Consider the following 14,433-nt stretch of genomic DNA (forward strand, 5'->3'; position numbering starts at 1 on the left):
TTGTGATCATCATATCCTAAGAGCTGGATTTGTTCCTGGATAGAATTGAGCTGATCAATTTTCTCATCTTTCTCCTAGAAGATGTGGCCAAAGTCAGTTTTATTGCAAGATTTAATGTTCCTTTTCACATTTTTCAGCTTCTGGGCTACTCTAAACATAGTAGTACCTTCAACCTCAAAGTTCCAGCAAGAAGAGATTTTTCCTTCCAGTGCTGGATGGGAAATCCACATTTTCTCAAAGCAAAAAGGGAAGACCCTTTTACTAGTCAGGGGGGTGATAGAGAGAGAGATCGGGGAGTGATCATAACCCACCCTAGGGAGGAGGGATAATCTGCAAGAATGGGATAGAAGCCATCCTATAGATAAAAGGGCTCTATTGAGACAGATTTGAATACTATCTCCCCCAACTCTCCTGTTAGACCAAGTGAAACTTCCCCCTTGAAGGTCCATATCCAAAAAGGCAATATTCTGAATGAACAAAGCGAGGTCACGCTTACTGTTCTGATCCGAGGCAAGACCCTCCCATTTGTCAGCATCAGAGAGAGGCGAGTTGAAGTCCCCCATGATAATCCCTTTTTTAACATTACAATTAGAGAGGATGTCAAGGAGCTTGACCCAAAAACACCTTTCCTTCTTGGATTTGGGAGCGTACAGGTTAAGGATAATCCAAGATTCATTGCTATGGGTGTGAGAAACCTCACACAGAAGAGCATTGGATGAGCTGAAAATGGTCAATAACTTGAAGGCCTTGGAATTATACAGGATTAGTACTCCTCCAGAAGTACCTTCTGAATCTGAGGCTTCACAACTAAAAGCTTTATTGAAGGATATCCTTTTAACCAGGTCCCTTTTCATTTTAGTCTCCTGTATCATCAGAAAGTCGGGTCTAAGGTCTCTAATAATATTGCTGACTAGATCCTATTTATGAGCCCCATTAAGGCCCCTTATATTCCATGAGATGACTTTCATTTCTTACTTCTTGAGAAATCTTTGATGGTTCTCTAGCTCCCATCTGCCAAATTCCTTTTTGTTTATTCTTGAAGAAGCTGATTTGAGTTCTTTCTTCTTGCTTGCTTGGGGGTTATCCTGACATCAGCTTTGACCCTACTTTTGGTAGACACTGGAGATGTAGGAAGGAGGGCATTGTCCTAGTTCTTTTGGTTCTTCTTTTTCTTCTTTACCATGCACCAGTCATCAAGGCTAATCGTCGCACTACTTTCTAACCAACCTTCCCACTGGTCAATCTGGTCTGGATCCGTGTTTTTAATGAGAAAAAGGAGCTTGGCCTCCAGCCCCTTGAGAGCAGAAGGAGCTTCCCCCTTTGACCCAAAGGGGGTTTGGGCATCAGTGAGGTTATGGGAAAGAAGTATCTCCTGGCTCTCCTTAGCTTCTGGAGGAATCCGGGCGAGGGCTTCTTGTCCAAAATAAGCTGGTCTTTTGCTTCCAAAAGTGGAGCTTGCTCCTCTGTAGGTAAAGCCTTCTCTTTGGCATCCAAAGGAGGATCTTGCTCCTCTACAAATCCTAGGGCTTGGGATTGGGGGTTAGCTTGCTTCTTAGGAGCTTTCATCGAGTCTGAGACTGGCTTCTCCAATGCATGACCCTTCACGGGAAGCACTAGCCTACTCCTTGGGGGTGTCCTTTTTAGGAGTATCCTTCAAGACTTTGTCTTTATGGCTGACGGCCTTCCTCCCCTGTGCCATAGAAAGTTTGCATCTCCATTGCAACTTCATCTTACCCTTACCTGAAGGGCAGGATGATTGCTTCTTGGCTAGATCAAAATTGACTGGTTCTGTGGGCAACTTCTTTGCCACACAGGGGCATTGGTGGGCTTTATGCCCAGCCTTCAGGCAGAGGTAGGAAGAAAACGTGATAGTTTTGTAAATGATTTTTTGGTTGTGCACCCTAAGTTTAGAGTGAAGAGCAACAAACTCAGGCATGTTAGTTCCTTCACTCACCCCAATGCATATGCGAGTGTAATTGAGTTGATGTTTTGAGGTAGAGATCGGATCCGTTGAGAGGAGTTCCCTGAAGGTCCTCGCTATCCCCACAAAGATGTCCTTATTCCAGTATTCTAATGATAGTTAAGGAAATCTGAGATTCTGGATGACCACTTCTGAAGCACAAGGGTAGAGCATCCAAAGGCCCATTTCCCTTTACATAGAATGATTTCAAGGTCTTCCAAGCATGAAAAGTCAAAAGACATGAAACCTTTCTCCATTGCCATTATTGAGCCCTGACCTTTGAGAGCCCATTTATGTTTGATGAAAATCTTGACATTGCCAATGTTCAGTCTTGGACCCAAGAATCTCCCCACCAAAGTTGAAGCCATGGCTTGAATGTTGTGATCCACTATCTCATTCGGAATGGAAATTGTGCAAGAACCTTTCTCAGAGTCCTAGATTGTTTTAACAAGTGGGAAAGGGGACTTACCTAAGGGTTTTACCCCGAATAATGAAGACCATTTTGTAGTTCCTAGCTTGATTGGTATGGGGACCAACAGAACCTTTACTGCTTCCAAAGGATGGATAGCTAGGCCCCCCTCCATGGTTTTTTACTAATCACCTGTCCCAAAATCAGCTAGTCTGCTTCCATCTTGTTGTCCGTGTTCCTACCTAGGAATCTGAATCCGGTCATCCGAGGAGTTCCCGCCCTTGCATGAATTTGAAATTTGAAAGATCCCGCTCCCTCCGCTCTCGCAACCCATTACAATTATATAGATCTTTATTGATGATGCACATGATGTTGTTGAATGGTGTAAGATACATTTTTCATTAGACAAGGTCAATACATCATCAACAACAAGTCGAAAGGTAGCATATAGAGTCTTTTGGGAGATAACAGGTATGGATGTGTGTATCTATTTAAATTTTATGAAATTAAGTTATAAAACTTTGTTGTTAAGTTTTATCTTTCAGTTCATTGTAGTTTAAATTTAATTTGTGCATATTTTCAATTGAATGAACTCTCAAGTGTTAATAGAGAAAACAAGCATTGTTGCAAGAGGATAGAAAATACATGTTACTTACTTTCAATCATGGGTACAAATAATTGCAATTGGACATTAAAGACTAGAGAATACTCATGTTTTTGTGACAGTTGCATTGATGAAGCCTATCAAGAATGCATCAATCAAAGACATGGATATACAAGTGCATGGATTTTTGTAGCACTTGATGTTACCGATACATTTGATAAAGATGATGAAAATTTTGATGATATTCCATTGATTTATGATGATTATAATCATATCTTTGGATTGGAAAAAGTGGGTAAGTATCATAAAAAAAATCTCAACTTGTCAGTTAATTTCAACTTGTTATTTAATTATCAATTTGAATTGTCTTATATATATTGTACACATGTATGTATACTTTTTATGCAGGAGATATCTTTGCAGTGATTGTTGAGCCTGGAAATCATGAAGGTGTCAGTTATTATTTATTGCCATGTACTGTAGAGAGGACAAAGATATATGATCCTAAAGAATGTGATGGAATGTTGTTCCCTATAGTTATTATACATACATGTGTGCACATAGATACATAAATAAATAAATAAATAAATAAATAAATATATATATATATATATATATATATATATATATATATATATATATATATATATAGGTAACTTTATATCTATCAAATTTTAAAATATTTAAATTTGAGGTGCAGGTTCTATTGTGTTAAAGAGAACATATTTGAAGAAAATAAAAATAGTTTATTTGTTAGAGGGAACATATTTGAATGCACTTTGTTGATTATCAAACTGGCAACAAGGTTTTACAATATAGCCACCTAGTCATTGGTACTGGGCTTTATCTAAATTGAGTAAAACTTCAGCATGTACATTGCAAGTGGAGACTAGATAGTGAAGATCATGAGAAGATATTACATGTTATAAGTGTACATCATGGTTGAATTGACCTTTGAGATTTATTTTATAATAATTTGAATTAATTTAAAGTTTTTAGTTTATTGTACAGGGTCATAACTCTTAGTTCATTAGTTTATTAATGTGTTTTTAAATGTACATATATTTTAATAATATTAATTACCATGGATCATATTGGGATCCATTCTCTTGGAAATAAGGTTAATATATTATTCTGTGAACTATCTTATCTTATTGCCTTGTGTTCTTGGATTTATTTATGACCACGTTTGGTTCAAATTAGATTGACTAATGCATGTGTTTGGAATAAAAACCTTTATCATAGTTGAGATATTTATACTTGATGGGATCTTGAGGTTCTTGTACTCTTGGTATGTGACCACTTGAGTTCTCCTAGTATTGTGGTTGTTGGGACTCAAAATCAAAGCACTGATTTTGAGTACCATTGAAAAATCAAGCCCTATAAGTGCCTTTTGATGCATTTGTAACTGACCGTCCATTTAAGGCCTAAGAGGTATTTAATGTTTCTAATAACTTTCATTTAGTGCATCTATGTATTTCATGATGATAAATTGTCATTCTGAGCCATTTTGTGAAATCCCATTTTGAGCAATTTCTAATTCTGTGTTTTTGCTTAAGTGTCAAGCAGTGATAGGAGGCTATGTTTGCAATTGAATATCTTGCACCAATAATGTTTCATGACTCACCATTTTGGGAATGTTTAGTGTCCATACCAAAGAGCCTTTTTTTCAGATTTTGAGTCATTTCAAACCCGTTTGACTATGTTTTGAATCCCTCAAAGTTGGTCATTTATTGATGTCATGCTGATGTGAATTAGTCTGAATTTTGGAAAGCCCTGTTTGACTTGTTATAGCTTTGACCCAGTTGACTAAAATGAAAAAATTCCTTTTGCATTTCATTTTAGAGGTCAGATACTTGCTATGTTTCAATTTTGAGCCTATGACAAATCCGTTTGGTTAGTTTTCAAACATGATTCCAAATGCAATTTGTAACTTTTTACTGGTGTCAAGAAGTGCAGATTTGTCAAAACCCCTGTTTGTGATGTCATATCTTGAAATTAATGATATATGAGATTGAATGGATTGTACCACTATGTTCTAATCTAAAAATACTTTAAGTGTGCCAATTTTCAAGTCTTGATGAATCCAACTGCACACTTTTTCAGGTCAATTTGCAAAAAATGCTTTTCTGCCATTGTTTCCAAGGAAAATTTTGAGTAGCCTACTTTGGCCCCTCACAATTTATGCCTATTTATTTTTCATGAGCTCAAATTGTATATTTATATTATCCTCATGATAGTGAGCTAACACCCCAATTTTCATTTCCCCAAGTGTAAGTTTACCTAGTTTTCAAAGCCAAATTCGAACGCGATTTATGGTTTTCTGACATGCTTTCATGTAGGTAATTTTGAGAAGGAAACTTTGACAGTTAATATCTTTTGATTGAGAATTCATCATGAGATGAGATTTGATAGGGTAAGAGATTGTAGAAAAAAAGAGTTAGTTTGTATGGTTTCAGAGCCTGGTCAGGTGTTTTGATTAGTTTTTAAGGCTAGTCAATAGATCCCTTGGAACTAAATTGATAATTGGCAAAAAGAGGTAAAGTGATTTTCAAAAGTTGAACCAATGATGCAGATTGATTTCAACTATAATTAGGCATTTAGTATATCAATTTGGAAATTCAATTGTATGAAAAAAAAAAATGTTTTAGTTGAACCCACTTTGGGCATGACTAATTTCATCAGATTTATGACATTTGTGAGGATTAAGGATTGTATGCATATTGTCATGCGGATTCAAATGGATATGTCGGGGATTTACATATCTTAATGATTATTGTATTATTTTTCTTTGTGCCTTTTTTTGATAATTAGATGAGCCTAGTTGGTTTTTGGGTAATGGAGTGGAGTATCCCTCCATGCTAGTCTAGAATACATATGGGTTATCATGATAAGTTAGAAGTCTAAATGAAGTAAAAAATAAATAAATATATCGAGTAAAACATTTAATAAGAATTAATATGACTACATGGTAATCTGAGGACATTGATTAGATGTAAGTCAATGTATGCAAATTTGAGGACATTGATCAAAGGTATTGCTCCTAGTCATCTAGTAACTTTAATTGAAGGCATGGTATCTATCTCTATCTATAAATTGATTAAAGATGTATAATGGTTATAATAATTTTCAAATTTTGATCATTGAATTAATGCTACATGGACCTCCACATTCTTTTCATGAAACTCCATTCTTGATTCCCTACACCAAACTATTTATAGTACTGAGTAGTAACCCTAGTGTACTATAATTTTATTGCATTGGTATTGTATTATGGGTGTTTGTCAAGTCTTCAGTATTCTCCATATGTTATTGACTATTTGCATTGATTTAATTAATTGGCATGAGTGTATACCTATATTCCCTTGTGTGATTTATTCCTTATTTAGGTCATGAAACTATCTCTACAAGCATTGTAGGGTGAGCATGTGGGTTTGACATGGTCAGGTGACACAATCAACAAATATTAGGGAACAACGCATAGATGATGAACTTTATTGGGAGACTTTGTGTGAAATGGATCGTTATTTCTTCCCTTTCTCTCTCTTCTTCTCTCTTTTCTAATTATATACCCATATTGTAATTCTAATTACTGAATTATGTTTGTATAATGTTTATAGATGTAATTAAGTGTAATTCATCTTGATTTAGTTTATTTGGTACTCGTTGGTGTAGATATAGGTTACACATTGGTATCAGTACTTACATTTATGTATTTTTCCTAAAACTAGATAGAACTACACATATGGTTATTTCCCCATGCATACATCTAATCTTGCTATGCATATAACCTTATCTATATGCATATGTCCTTTTATTATGTGCATTCCAACTAGTTAACTACTCCAATCTTGCACATTTGGAATAGAATGCACTTGGTTGTATTAATGAATTTTACATTTGATCTCCTTACATTCTCAAGAGTATTGTCATGTGTTTAATTTCACCTTTTACATTTTAATATTAATTACATTAATAATAATATCAATTACCATGGTGAAATTAATCACATGAAATACATTATTTGATTATTTTATAATGATCACAATAAAATCTAAAATCTAATTGATGAAGAATGTTCTACTAAAATTTAAAAAAAATACACATACATGTACATCTCAAGAATAAACATCTACATCTAATTAGACTAGATAATGAAGTGCATACATATGCAAACTGTAAGTCTCTAATAAACATGTATACACATAACAAAATATAAAAATTCATATACATATGACCATCCAGCTATTGAAGTACTAAATAGTCAAATAAATAGTGAAACATGTATGTATGCCATCGAGGTACTAAAATACACGTGTAACATGTAAGTCTTTAGAATATATACAAAGTCTCCAATATATAAATGCATGAATCTAATATATAAATCTACTATACTGCTAGAGGGACCCCTCAAGACACATACAAATAGAATGACCCTTTGATCGAGTCTCCTGAACACCTGTGGCTGAGGTGCATCAATCGAGCCCTGCAAAAAAAAAATTAAAAAAATAAATAAATAAAAAAAAATAAAAAAATAAAAACACACACACACACACACAAAAATGGGTGTACATGTTCAAATTAAAAATGAGTGCATATATATCTTGTTTGAAACATAAATAACTTTACGAACTATTTAAAACTTATAGCTGAGCACTACTAGGTGCCTCAATAGAATCATCTCTATGATGTACATGCCCTGACCCAACACTAGGTGTAATCATGTGCTCGACGACCTATGCCTACATGATTTATTATAGTTTTTAAATTAAATATCTATCTGAGCTAAATTTTTTAATTTCATATTTTTAAATTTAAAAATAAATTATATGTATGTGTGTGTGTGTGTGTGTGTGTGTGTGTGTGTGTGTGTGTGTGTGTGTGTGTGTGTGTGTGTGTGTGTGTGTGTGTGTGTGTGTGTGTGTACCTGGGTCTCCAGCGGCGGAGGATGATCTAAAGTAGACTACATCATATCATCTATCGATGCACCTCTACTACCTAAAACATTAGTGCATCCTAATACTCTAGCATCATCTCCTAAAACTCTGACACATATTGAACCACCGTAAACACCACAATCTCCAATTGCTAGTAATGATGAGTGAAGTGAACTATGTAACTTGCTAGGTAGTGGTGTAGAATCAGTGCTGGGTCTGAATAAAATGTCCATGTATGCTGATAATCTCATGCTTGAACTAGTATCAATCTCAGAAAGCCCTCGTAACTGCTCACAAAAATGATCAAGGCCTTCAGTTATGATCCTAACATCTCTAACTCGTATGCCTGAGCCATTTGTAGAGTGTGGCGAGCCTAGTGCAGAATGCTATGAGCTATGCATAGGTGTATCAACAGTCACTGGTGTAGTTTGTGCCTGTAGAACTACGAGGCTCTGATGGTGTCTAATGGAATCCATCGCTAAGTGAATTGGCATCCCTTGTGTATCCAAAATATAATCGTTACTGGGTAACAGATCCTCCAAAAAATATAGTGCTAAATCCATATGTATATCCTATCTTGAAAGAGCACAAACATCGTCTGGTACTAGTAATCTAGTAGTTCTATATGTGTCATCAGAGGAGGTGCCTAAAGTTCTACTAGATGCCTTTGAAGATGGTTGACCTGGATGACTCCATTGAGTGTGAACATAATAACCAAGAGAATTAGATGTGATACTAGCAGCTGTAGATTCAATATGTCCAATATTGTCAATTACTCCCCTCTGGGAAGCAATGAAAACTTTATCTGTAATAGGTGCATGTGCTAGAATCACTGGAGGCAGTCTCTATACAATAAACTATCTCACATCTGGAGGTGGCAGATGTTGTGCATTTTGATACTAGTCACAATCTGTGATTCAACCATGCCCCTATCTGCAATAATCCAAAATGTCTAACTAGTTGACATTGAGCCCTATGCAGAACTCAGTGTACAACTACTGTGAAAAATAAAGAGGTATTTGGTCATTTTTAGGATAACAATCATTAGTGGCTAAAAAATGAGGATAGATCATGCTAGCAATAACATGATCTCTGCATTGTGTGACTTGACAACCTCTCACCCTACCCTGTGCACCCTCATATGATGGAAAGAGATCTTGTTTGATGGTATCTTTGGGGGCCACCCTCTTGACATCATCAAAAGATGCATCTCCTCAAATCTCAACCCTAAGCTTCCTAGATATGGAAGCTAATATGTCAGGGTGTCATGCCCTAAATTTACAAGGTAAAAACACAACCATTTTTTAATAAAAGTGTACTGTAGATTCTATGCATAGATCTATCTTATTGAATGAAGACTAGTCGGGGTATGTCTTCAAAAAATTAGGATATGATAAAGTTAGTTCATGAAACAAAAACAACTCCAGTCAAACTTTCGGTTTCAAGTTGGCTATGAGGGATCAATTGGTGGTCAAACAAAGTTTACAATACTAAGTCATAAGGATGCCTTGGTTGCAACTCTTTTCACCTCCTATTCTCTTAATTAAGACACTCCACAAATACAAGTGGGATTTCAAATTAAAAAAAATAAAAAAAATTAATGTAGAGGGAGTGGATTCTAGGGCTTGCGAATGCGGTGATGATTAAACGTTATTATTAAAAGTATCCTTCCACTTACATGCCTATATACATCTTCCTTTTTTCATCTAGTGACCTATATACAAATACACCCTTACTGAACAATTTATCTATTGTTTTATTACCACTTTGACCATTTTAGTAGTTTACAATTTAGGTGTTACTAACTAATTTATTTATCTAGTCATTATTAATCCTTCCATTGTACTTAATTACACTCCAAACAATTACACTAACTGTTGGTGTAAATAAGTATTTACTTATTGCAATTACTTAAGTTTACTTAGGTTAATGCATTATTTAATTATTTTGCATTATTTTATTTGGGAGACACTTAGGAGTTTGTGCACTCTTGTGAGTTATCTTGATGACATCACAGGGGTCCACACCTATTTTAAGGACATGTTGTCTACAATACAAGAATCTTCTACACACATATGACACATTGTCATTCTTATCCATTCATCTAGAATGTTGGATAAGGTGCTTAGTTGTCTTATATTCAGGTTATTTCTAGAGACATTCTAGGTGCTTCCTAAGAGGCCTTTATATACAGGCACTCCTAGTGTGTTGAACATCACATTCTGAATAGAGCAATGTATTCAGACATACTCTGATTAATTGATCATATCCATTTTTGGTCTACTGTGTGCTTGTGTTTGAGTTCTTAGTTTCTGGGTGAATTTTGTCCTTAGGCAAATTCTTACATGGTATCAAAGAAACTTGGAGATTTTCTCATCACATAGCCGTTCGAGACCATCATTTTGCTTCATCACTACAGCTTGACTCTAGAGTACTATAGAAATTGGGAGGGTCCAGCATTAGATCTGACCTCACCATGGCATCCAGAATGTTAATTCAGTGAAAATTGGCTACAAAGCTGCCTACCCTAGGCCAAAGTCGATTGTGAGGCAAATTTTTATTTTGCAAACCGGCACCTGAAGGACCGATTTGCAGATTTGGTATGATCATTTCAGATCTGTACATTTAATTTTCAGATCTAAATTTTTTTTCATCTGCATCTCTGCTATTTTTTCAGATTTGCATTATTTTTTGAAATTTTTTTGGCCATAGGGCCATAGGAGAGTTTTTTGCAGGTGAAGATTAAAGCTTGTTGGTGCAAAAACTGATATTTGCATCACAATTAGAAGGTCCAAAAACCCCCAAATCAGATTTTGCTTCATCCAAATTGGACATTTGAGGCAAAATCTAGAGTGATTTGTTTTTTGGAGGCATGGTAGCGATTCAGAAAAAATAAGAGCAGGAGTGATTTTCAAACAACGATATCTTCCTCATACAGACTCCTTTTTGCGAGCAATCATTTTTGTTTTGGGGTAGGATTTCATGATCTACACATTGATGCAGGTGGTTTGAGATCTCTGTTTTTGAATTTTTCTACAACTCCAAAATCTCAAATTTTGCCACTTAAAATGCTTGGTACGGGCTCATCTGGACTCCAAATCATGTTCCATTTTTTTTGAAAGTGCATATTTTTTTGTCTACTTTATAGATCTATAATCACATTATAGGTTTTGTAGATAGAAATAATACTTTTAGAAATAGGCCCTAAATTGGCAAGTGGCTTTCAAATGCCAATAGCATCTTTTTCAGGGGGGGTTCTTCGATTTTTTGGAGGTTTCTTTGATTGATCTCATGGAGTCTTGTCAGATTTGTCAATTTGGTATTAGGGCATAGTTGACAACAAGGAACTATTACAAATGGAGGACTTTGATAATTGACCATCTAAGAGAACATCCAAGATTGCTTCCTTATCTCTATTCAATGCCACCACATTTTGATTGGACATATATTATCAAGCTTAATCAATTTTATCTTAAAAGTATGAGTAGGGAATCTTTTGGTCCTCTTAGATTGGCACATTTTCCTTGTGATATTTGGTGGTCTATTTGGGAAGCATATGGAGATCCATGTGATCCTCCATCTCTAGTGGACTTACTATATCCAGTCACTCCAGCTATAGTTTCTTCAACTTTAGATGAGATCACACCTCCAACTTTTGTTGCTCCTACTGATCCTATTTCAGCCACAGATGCTTTGGATTCAGTGCAGAAGGATACTTTATGTCTTCCTACTCTATATACCTTCATGCAAAGACTTCCTTTTAGACTTTGCATAGTTGTTCCAGGAGTCTCACATTGAAGATGTGGGAGATATTCTTGATGAAATTCTTCTTCTTTTTAAGGCAGATACTTCATCCTTTGCCAGACATTTCAGTTCTATTCTTGGAGTCACACACAGTAGACATGGGAGACTTTTAAGATGATTTCTTGCTTCTCTTTGTTGAGGAGTCTTCTACAGTTGTTGTGAGGGCCCACTCTGACCCTCAACTCCATGCTCTAGATGATCAATCCTTCCAGATTAGTGTGATTGTGGATTCTTCTTTACAACATCTGCAAGAGGTCTCTTCATCAATTCAGAAGACTGTTGGTTTCCTAAAGTAGGTTCTACATCCTTCCTTGTTCGATGTGCTCTTCTCTTCAATAGTTTTGGAGGAAGCCATCATTAGTATCGATACAAGGACTTTTGAAAAGGTTTTAGAGATATCAGTCATCATAGAGATTCCTTCTCCATCTAGGGGATGCATCTCACAGGATGTATATACATGGATGTATGTCGTAATGGAGGGGTCTTGATTACTCCATCCATCAATGCATCCTTATTCATCTCTCTTTTTGGGGGAGGGTTTTTTCCATGAGGTTTTTCCTCTTTCCCCACTTTATGGGAAATTTGCATATTCATTATGTACATGGGTACCTAACATGGCCTAGTGACCGGGACCAATTCTACATCTTCATATAGTTTCATAAGCTTAAGGGCATTCCCCTAAGTTGCACTTAAGGGGGGGTGTTGGTGTAAATAAGTATTTACTTATTACACTTACTTAAGTTTACTTAGGTTAATGCATTACTTAATTACTTTGCATTATTTTATTTGTGAGACACTTAGGAGTTTGTGCACTCTTGTGAGTTGTCTTGATGACATCACAGGGGTCCACAACTATTTTAAGCACATGTTGTCTGCAACACAAGAATCTTCTACACACATATGCAAATTTGTCATTCTTATCCATTCATATAGAATGTTGGATAAGGTGCTTAGTTGTCTTATATTTTGGTTGTTTCTAGAGACATTCTAGGTGCTTCCTAAGAGGCCTTTATATACAGGCACTCCTAGTGTGTTGAACATCACATTCTGAACAAAGCAATGTATTCAGACATACTCTGATTAATTGATCATATCCATTTTTGGTCTACTATGTGCTTGTGTTTGAGTTCTTAGTTCCTGGGTGAATTTTTCCCTTAAGAAAATTCTTACACTAACTTTTGTTAATAATGATTTACCTTTAAATATCCTATCGAATGAAATAATAATAATAAATTTCATCCTTCATTTTACCATGACTTAATTTTAGAAACTAATCATCATTATTATTATTAATATTTATATTATTCAAGATTTAATTATTATTATTAATAATATTATTTTTAATTTAATTATTATTATTTAAAAATTAATTCTTATTATTATACAAAATAACCTGTCAACTACACATTCCACATCTAACCAACCAACCTCCAACTACTAATACTATTCCACTCACTACTAAATGCTATTGTATTTATTTATCTATGTAATGAAGAAGGAACACTAAATATCTTATAACAACTTAATAAATTTAATTTCCTAATTACCCACCTAAATTCCTTAACCCACATGTCACATGCATAATCCTGATTTCAACCTTACTTTAACAAAATTCCTTTTTATAATACATCAAATCTCGTAGTGACTATTCCTTTACAATTAAATTTCATATGTAACTTCACAATTTTCTCCTTCCACAACTCCAGATGATAAATAATGATACAAATCTCTTTTACAACACAAAGAAAACACAAGGAACTTGGAGATCACAATGCAATTCTATTTTACATCAAAATGAAATCACAATGGGACTTTGATGACCACAATACATTTCGGGTGACATAAGACATGGATTTCTCTTTACACCTTTGATTTTCCAACATTTCCAAGGGTAAAACCCTACATCTTCAAGGAATCCATCTTCAAAAAATCTACACATGTACACAAACTAGGAACCATGGAGGCTCACCTCCCATCCTAGGCTTCTATGAAGCCAACCATCAAGCTAGGGGAAAAAAGGCTCAACCGGGATACATTCAAACAACATCACAATAAAAAGAACCAACATGAATACCATAGTTTAACAACACATTTACAATCCCCAGCCAAGGCTTGCACAATGATTCACAAATGGAATCATAAATATTGGGTGAAGGTGGGCTCTCCAAAGAGGAGATTTCCATATCCTTATGCACTAACAAATGTTGCAATTGCAATATGCCCAACAAGGCTTTCCAAGAAACACATGCCATTAAAGGCTATCAATATTCACATGTGTCAACAAGGCTACCCATACTTGATCCTTCAAAAAATCCTCACTTATACCTCCCATAGAACAATAGAAAGGCATATGGCTTTTAATGGAGCCCATACTCCATGAAAACTATGCCCTCTCCAAGAGAAAGATTTCTCAACTTCAATGTTGAGCCCAACTAACCCTTTCACCCCAAGCTTCTCTTCCCTCCCAAGGGTGAGTGAAGCCTTCACACCCAACACAACATTCAATCCACCACAAAAAAATCAAGAAACCAAATCAAATACAAGTAAATACAACATGCTCATTTACATACACAAGAACTACTACATACACCAAATGCAAACACATAAATCTTACAAGAACACTCTTCCAATTTTTATTCTTCAACTTTCATAAGATGAGAGAAAACATGACATGAAGCACTAACCTCCTTCCAAGCTATGGTTATGGAAATGGTGATGA

This window comes from Cupressus sempervirens, chromosome 7 (genome assembly GCF_028749045.1).
Source record: "Cupressus sempervirens isolate cs-2001-9-10 chromosome 7, ASM2874904v1, whole genome shotgun sequence".
NCBI lineage: Eukaryota > Viridiplantae > Streptophyta > Pinopsida > Cupressales > Cupressaceae > Cupressus > Cupressus sempervirens.